Raw genomic sequence first — 8,991 nt, 5'->3', positions numbered from 1 at the left:
TCCAGTTATTACACGCTGTCATCGTGTCACCTGCACCTGCTGAGGTCATCTTTGGCAGCAGAAACAAGCCGACAGACGCAGCATCGTCTTAAAGGGACAGCTCAGGTCTATTTGAGCTGTTGATGATTCACAGAATATCGTGCTGTTGGGTAACGAAACGTAGCTTTTTGTTCCTATTCGCTCTCTATAAGCACGTCACCGTGTTCCTCCTTTGACAATCCACATATTCAGCTTTCGTCTTCTCATCTTAAACATCCAGAATGTGGAACTATTCCTTTGAGCTTCTAGCTCAGTGATCTCAAATGTTCCTCTCCAGTTTTTGTGCAAATGTGAGCAGTGGACGCACCCCAAATCTCTGACCTCTGACCTCAAAGTGTGAAAAGTGAAAAGAGAACGTTTCCCTTCATAATATCTCAGAGAAGAAAGATCCAGACTCTGAGGACGGAGTGTGGAGGCGGCTTCATCTCCTTAACAGAGAGTTTAGTCCAGCACTGATGATGATGATGATGATGAAGGTGATGATGATGATGATGGTGATGATGATGCCTGCTGGACCTGCATGACATCACTGTTGCTCTTCGTGCCTCCAGCAGCACTTAAATATTCAGTTACCGACCCCCCCGATGATAACATGAACTCACATCACAGATGTGAGTTCAGAAGCTGTTGATCTGCTGCTGTTGTCTTCAACGGGGTCCGTCCCAGAGGACAGACCGGGTTCCACGTCTGGATCGTAGACTGGAACCGTTTAAGTAGTCCAGGTTCACTCGGACCCGGGACGGAAGGATGTGGAGGACGACAAAACCACGTCATCTTATTTCTTAGTTTTAACCCAAACGACGAATGTTTTTTATTGAAGACTTTTGTTTGAAAACACACGAAGAATGAGGAACGTTTCGCAGGATATCATCCGAACGTTGACTCCCATCATCTCCGTGTGCTCCTTCATGCTCACGTGGATAATATACGGGATGAATTCGTGGCATATCTACGAATTGCGCCGCATTATTTTCCTCTGAAAACAAGATGTTGCTGGTTGGTTCTCACGTTCATAAAATCAACACAAACATCTGTTGTCTTCCTGTTTCTTGACTTTTCTTCTCGACATGTGCGGAACGCCTCCTCTGATTCCCACTCGGTGTGACTCTCGGCATTATTCACATTCTGCTGCTCCGTCACCCAATAGTTAGAATTCCTTCAGAGGAAAATCCTCTTCCTCCTCTCCGCCGCCACAAAGGCGGCTTTCAGCTTCCTGGAAACAAGCCGACAACGTCTCTGCAGCTCAACGTCTGCGTTTCATTGAAAGAGGATCAGTGACTTTTTGTATGACTGTGGGAATTAAAGAAAGTTCATCTTAATCACAAGAATACATCTAAACAACAAGTGTTGAGAGGATTTTATATGAGTAAAGAAACACAATCTCAAACTCTACAAACATCCAGTAAAGTCAACAGACTGGTGTGCAGACTGAGATCTGTATTCAGACACCGACACTATTTTATACTCGGCGTCAGGACGAAGTCCTGTGCAAAGATGCAGAAAAGCTCTTCACACCGCTGACTCTGAACATTTGACATTTGAGTAACTTCACAAGCGTCGGCTCACAGGAAGTCTGTTTCCCACAGCGTTACTCAGCCAAAACAAAGACCCCCCCCCCCCCGTCACTGACGTCCGTCCAGCCCACAGACAGACGTCACATCACGGAGACACATTTAGCTTTTGTCCGTCAGACAGCCGGGGCAGTCGATGTGCTAACGGTGGCAGAAGTTACCCGATCCTAGAGAGTGCAACGAACAAACACATAACTAGACACCTTGAAGAAGACTTGAAACTAGAGACTGAGACATAAACTCATGTTTACAATGTTTACTGAGGGAATAAATCAAGAGAGAAGTAGAGTCATTTTCTATAGACTTCTACACAACCAGAGGAGTCGCCCCCTGGTGGACACTAGAGAGAATGCAGCTTTAACACATGAAGCTGTGGCTTCTCTTTTGTCTGCTTTGGTTACTTTTCTGTGTTTTTCATCTTCGTGTCCATCAGAGGTTGTGTCCTCCACCTCCTGGCTGCTCCAGGTGTCTGTCCCTCGGCCGTTTATGAGACGAGGAGCCCCATATGGTGAAGGAATGATGGAGAGGACGAAGAAAAGGGAGGCAGACATTTTTTCCCTGTCCGTCTTGTAAACTCTTCCCCACATCCCTCTCTTCAGCTCTCAGAGGAGCGATAGCCGAGCTGTTTCTTGATGTTCTTCCAGGTCCAGTCTCTCTGTGAGATGGACAAACCAGAGTCTGGAGGCCGCTCGGTGGCTAACGTACGCGGTAACTACCAAAACAAAGACAACGGCTCCAACCGAAACACAGTCTGTCCCCACATAAAACTGTATCACGATCAAATAATAGGTTTTAACAGTTGACAGGTTTGGCCCGAATCATTTCAAAGTCAGAAAATAAAGCCCTTTGCAAAGGCCCTGCTGTTGTTGTGGAACACGTGTTTGTCTTATGACGTCAAAGAGAATGTTTTTAGATTGAAGCTGCCATGTACTTGTTTATAGTTGTTTATATCTTAATATAATGAGTCACATTAACACAAGCGTGTTATCTCCGTGCTGACACTGCAAAACCTCAGTGCGTCCGTGACTTGATGTAAGTCGGTTTAGCTCTTACAGCAGTTCGTCCACGCAATGGTACACATAAAGAATCGATGTCGTCCTCGACCAAGGAAACATTTACGGGGACTCGATATAACACCCTGAAGTAAGTGCCTCAGTGCAGGAGGCGTACCGCTCCTGCAGGCTATCCGCTAAAGCTGTCGAGAAAGTGAAAGAGTTCAGTGTCTCCACATCGGCCCAGTCTGCCAGCCAGCTGATTGGTGGAGAGGTTTTACCTCACGGCTCTGCATGCGCTTAATACGGGTGTGTGTGTGTGTGTGTGTGTGTGTGTGTGTGTGTGGTAGGACCACGGTGAGGATATTTCTTCATCTCGACCGTCCGCTCGCTGCTGAAGGTGGTTGTGTTTCAGTGGAAACTGTGCAGAACAGACGCAGTATAGTTTACTTTGATCTCTAGACAGATGGATATCAATGCATTTCAAGTCTCTGTGCAGACCTTTGTCTACCTTTCTGGCACTGAGAGAAGTTACTGAAACAATGTCCACGTGTGCTTTTGTATACCGAGTCCGACCAGCAGGTGTAGTGATATGTTTCGGTACTTTTGTAGTTCCTCATAGCGGAGCCGTCACCGACAGTAACGTATCGTCATACGACCGTTTGAATATCTGACGAAAAGTTGCTCCTCATTGTTTAAGCGTTTTCCAGCGACACGTGTCGCCGCTAAATACGTGAATAGTCTTTTCAAAATAAACTTCCATCTTCACAGGAAACTCAGGTATCGGAAAAGATAGTGAAATACTTCGTTAGGTTTCGGAAAAGATGGTGAAATACTTCGTTAGGTTTCAGAAAAGATGGTGAAATACTTCGTTAGGTTTCGGAAAAGATGGTGAAATACTTCGTTAGGTTTCAGAAAAGATGGTGAAATACTTCGTTAGGTTTCGGAAAAGATGGTGAAATACTTCGTTAGGTTTCGGAAAAGATGGTGAAATACTTCGTTAGGTTTCGGAAAAGATGGTGAAATACTTCGTTAGGTTTCGGAAAAGATGGTGAAATACTTCGTTAGGTTTCGGAAAAGATAGTGAAATACTTCGTTAGGTTTCGGAAAAGATGGTGAAATACTTCGTTAGGTTTCGGAAAAGATAGTGAAATACTCTACTTGCTCCCTCTTGGTAACATAATACGGCATTCAACAAGTTGCTAGTTTCCTTTGGAATTACACAATTGACAATGCACAATTTACTTCCAATGCAACCACACAGTGTATAAGAAGTGGACGTAGTCGTGACGTCAGTCATTGGTTTGTGGACTTTTTTGCAGCCAATAAACGGAAGTGAGCATATCAGGACTGAGGAGTGACGTAGAGACGCCGTGTACGTCTCTGGTGTCGACCTGTCAATCACTGTGTAGCCCCGCCCTAAAGCATCCCCTGCTTTATGGTCTGTGTGACTCTAAATGGACCATAATGTACTAAATGAACATCATGCTGTATTGAAGAAGACTTGAAACTAGAGATTGAGACATAAACTCATGTTTCCAATGTTTACTGAGGTAATAAATCAAGAGAGAAGTAGAGTCATTTTCTATAGACTTCTATACAACCAGAGGAGTCGCCTTTTTACCGCCTCAGGTGTTCAGTGTAATGGTGGACTGATATCAGAAACCTCTTCACTGAGGCTGTATTTACATATTTCACTTCTCACACTGCAGCTCCGCGATGCTCAGATGTGGTGTTTGTGGTTAGAGGTTAGAAGCACAGAGCGGTGACTGTGCAGCACACAGGAAGTGGAGGAAACGATAGCTCACTCACACCCACACCTCCAACCACAGAGCGGCGTTTCAGTTTCACTTGAACCCTGAAAACCTCACTGCGATCACTGAGGCTGCAGGTCAACAGGCCGCCTCCGAACCAAGTCACGGAGCAGCCAAGTGGACCAGTTTCAGAGCAGCTGGTTCTGGTGTAGACGACACAGTCCTGCATCCAGAGGAGCTCCGGGCTAAATGGGACATGATGGAACCGCACAATATTCTCCCAGTTTGTAATAACTCTTTTATTTTCGCTTGTCATTTTTAGCCACGCTAGGCGCAGGTCGAGGGATGTCCGTCCGTCCGTCCGTCTGTCCTCCTCGATATTTAAACAAGTGTTTGATGAATTGAAGCATTGAAGATTCACAGAAGAATAATCCAACTGATTGTGGAGATCCAAATGTTTAATATCTCCAATACTCTGGGTTTATTTATGAACAAATACCTGCAGAACGAATAAAGTTCCCAAAGGTCGCTCTATCCTCTCTGTCCTCTCTGTCCACTCTGTCCTCTCTATCCTCTCTATCCTCTCTGTCCTCTGTGTCCTCTCTATCCTCTGTCCTCTCTGTCCTCTCTGTCCTCTCTATCCTCTGTCCTCTCTGTCCTCTGTGTCCTCTGTGTCCTCTCTATCCTCTGTCCTCTCTGTCCTCTCTGTCCTCTCTATCCTCTGTCCTCTCTGTCCTCTCTGTCCTCTCTGTCCTCTATCCTCTCTGTCCTCTCGATCCTCTCTGTCCTCTCTGTCCTCTATCCTCTCTGTCCTCTCTGTCCACTCTGTCCTCTCTGTCCTCTCTATCCTCTCTGTCCTCTATCCTCTCTGTCCTCTATCCTCTCTGTCCTCTCTGTCCTCTCTATCCTCTCTGTCCTCTGTGTCCTCTCTGTCCTCTATCCTCTCTGTCCTCTCTGTCCTCTGTCCCCTCTGTCCTCTCTGTCCACTCTGTCCTCTATCCTCTCTGTCCTCTCTGTCCTCTCTGTCCTCTCTGTCCTCTCTGTCCACTCTGTCCTCTGTCCTCTCTGTCCTCTATCCTCTCTGTCCTCTGTCCTCTCTATCCTCTCTGTCCTCTGTCCACTCTGTCCTCTGTCCCCTCTGTCCTCTCTGCCCTCTGTCCCCTCTGTCCTGAGTGAGCTGTTTAGAGTGTTCGTGAACACTCGTGTAGTCCGTGCGCGCTCAGTCTTGATCGGTCATTTTGTCTGACGCTCACACTCACGCAGCATGAGTCAGAAGCAGAGAGCTCCTTTTGGCACAAAATCAAACGACTAAACCGATTTCATTTCCTCGCCTCTTCGTCTTCATCCCTTCCTCTCGTTGCTCTCTGACAAAGTCCACATGTCAGACGGGTTTCAGAGGGTTTGACTCCGCCTCTCGTGGGACTCTGGGTATCAGGTCTGGGGTTTGAAACAGAAAGAACAAAATCCTTTAATGGTGATGAGGAGAGAGGGAAATATTAACCATGTTGTACTAGAAACACCAACACACAGGTTGAACATCTGTGCTGCACTAGAAACACCAACACACAGGTTGAACATCTGTGCTGCACTAGAAACACCAACACACAGGTTGAACATCTGTGCTGCACTAGAAACACCAACACACAGGTTGAACATCTGTGCTGCACTAGAAACACCAACACACAGGTTGAACATCTGTGCTGCACTAGAAACACCAACACACAGGTTGAACATCTGTGCTGAACCGTGTTAACAGTCCAGAACAAACGAGCGAGATCGATAGAGTGCTGCAGGAATGACATCATTCTGTCGTCCAACAGGAAGGTAGCGTCACACCGACTCCCTCAACAGAAAGCAGGATTCTTCCACTGGAAGACCAAACGTTTATGATTCTCAGTGTTCATCAAGATAATCTCCTCAAGTGAACACGTGGACGCTTCTTCCACTGACTGTTTGATTGTTACGTGGAATCCAACGACTCGCTCCTGAGCGTGACGTCTGAGTGAAGCCAGAGAGCTTCGTGGTCTCACACTCAGAGGCAGAGAGTGAAGCAATGACCCACGTCAGTGGGCCAAGTGTCCGTTTCCTGGTCTCACAGGAACCTCGTCCGTCAGTCGGTTCCTGACGGAGCGATCAAGACGAAGGCGTCGACTCCAATTAGCATGTTGCAGCTCGTCACGTTCTGCTCCCGCTCCCACGGACTCGCCTTGGCTCTGCTCACAGTGTGGAGCGATCAGCCGTCGCTCCGTCGTGCATCTGGTGCCGGTTCTGTGGCCTTCCAGTCATTCAGGGCTCCTTAAAGAGAGCAGGAAGTCCAGTTGATTCCTTAAAGAGACCAGGAAGTCCAGTTGATTCCTTAAAGAGCCCAGGAAGTCCAGTTGATTCCTTAAAGAGACCAGGAAGTCCAGTTGATTCCTTAAAGAGACCAGGAAGTCCAGTTGATTCCTTAAAGAGACCAGGAAGTCCAGTGGATGAGTGCACGAGGGCGAGTGAACGGCCTGTGAGCGGGTGAGGGTTCAGGTGATCAGCTCTGAACTCTTCACACGGAGTGACAGCTCAGCACTCTATGGACTGAGTTCTTGTTCTTCATCATCACGTATCAATGACAGGAAATATACAAACATCGTCATCAGGAGGAACTTTAGTACTTCTTGTCAGTTACAGTTCTGTGGAATTTCTTACTTTGAACATCTTGTTTTGAAGAACATAGAAGTACTTTATAATGTTCTTCACTTCATTTGTTTAACAGGAAAATGTATATTTTGTAATACAGCAGTGTTTCCTAATGCTTAGAGCAATAATGAACTCGAGATACTGGTGCTGGTTACTATGTTGTTAATTAATAACTATTCATAATTGTTCAACATTTTTTAAAACAATGTAACAACTTGACAATAGTTCTATGAACTAAATGCACAGAAAGATGCATCAGTGTAACATTATACTATGTGTATACAATACATACATATATATATATATATATATATATATATATATATATATATATATATATATATATATATATATATATATATATGTATATATATATGTATATATAATATGTACTCAAAGTAATCTGATTGAATTGATTCTCTGCTGAAGACTTGGATTAGAAAAAGAATCCGTCCTTCAGAGCAGCTGGAACCAGAAGAATAAAGAGAAAGAAATTGAAATGCAGCTTCATGTGACGACTTCCTGTCAAAGTGAACTTAAAGAGAGGAACCGCTGCACAGATGTTCGGAAGAGGAAGAGAAGTGAGCGCGCCGCCATCGTCCACTGAGCTGATGGCCATCGACGTGAAACTGTTTATTGTAGTTCTGGAGCACTTTGTTTACTCCTCATCTGGAACCTCACTGAACGTTAACTGGAGATCCAGATGTTCTCAGATGTTCTGCAGATGTTTTCGATAGCAGAGCGATTCGGACATTTTCACTCTTATTTCAATATTCTCAATTAAATATACCTTTGCAATTCATTTCTCAGTAAACAGTTTGATTTAAGATTTGAACATGTTCTGTGCGTTTTGCATGAAATAATATCTGTTAAATATCTTTTAGTTTGTTTGTTCATAGATTTTTGAAAAACCTTCCTTGGATGAATATTTCTCTGAAAGAGGTGAAATGTGGATTTATCTGTCTAAGATTTTACATTTCACACTTTAATGAACATTTTTATACTGTAAAGAAGTTGATGCACCTTTTGTACATCAACTGTGAGTTTCATTTGATTCTATTGTGTCGTCTTGTGTTGGATATTCATGTTTATCTGATCTGCTGCTAATAATAATTATTATTATTATACTAATAATAATAACAATAATAAATATTATTATTATAATAATTATACAAATAATAATAATAATTATTAGTCAATTATTATTCAAGATGAACAGAAGTATCCTGTCTGACACCAGAACAGTACTTAGCGATAAATGTATTTATTTAGATCAATAATTAGTTTTTTGTGTAAAATGCATCAAACATAATGACTATAAAAGGGAATATTTGGTACATATGTATTTTTACGTGAATTCCCACCGCGTGCAGCAGAGCTGATGTGAACGCGTGAAACCGATTTAAACCAATAAGCCTTGAATAAGCAATATTCTTGGATTGGATTGGATCTCAATACTCCCCGGAGATATGATGTTAATGCTGTCAATGGGTTCCGGTGGACGGAAAATGAATCTGCAGCTAGTTTGAAGCCAATAAAGTTTTATTTGAAAAGCACCTTTCAAATAATTCAGATGCAATTCAAAGTGCTTTACTCGTGATTGACAAGTTGAAAAAAGAAAGAAGCGGAAGGCTTTTCTTGGTGAAAAAGATGTTTTCATTAAGTGAAGTAAGCTTCATGTGTTAAAGCTGCATTCTCTCTAGTGGCCACCAGGGGGCGACTCCTCTGGTTGTATAGAAGTCTATAGTAAATGACTCTACTTCTCTCTTGATTTATTCCCTCAGTAAACATTGTAAACATGAGTTTATGTCTCAATCTCTAGTTTCAAGTCTTCTTCAATACAGCATGATGTTCATTTAGTACATTATGGTCCATTTAGAGTCACACAGACCATAAAGCAGGGGATGCTTTAGGGCGGGGCTACTGTGATTGACAGGTCTCCTCAGCATTGTCCGGTCTGGG

Source organism: Melanostigma gelatinosum (assembly GCF_949748355.1).
Source record: "Melanostigma gelatinosum genome assembly, chromosome: 17".
Lineage (NCBI taxonomy): Eukaryota > Metazoa > Chordata > Actinopteri > Perciformes > Zoarcidae > Melanostigma > Melanostigma gelatinosum.
This window is presented reverse-complemented; position numbering follows the sequence as displayed.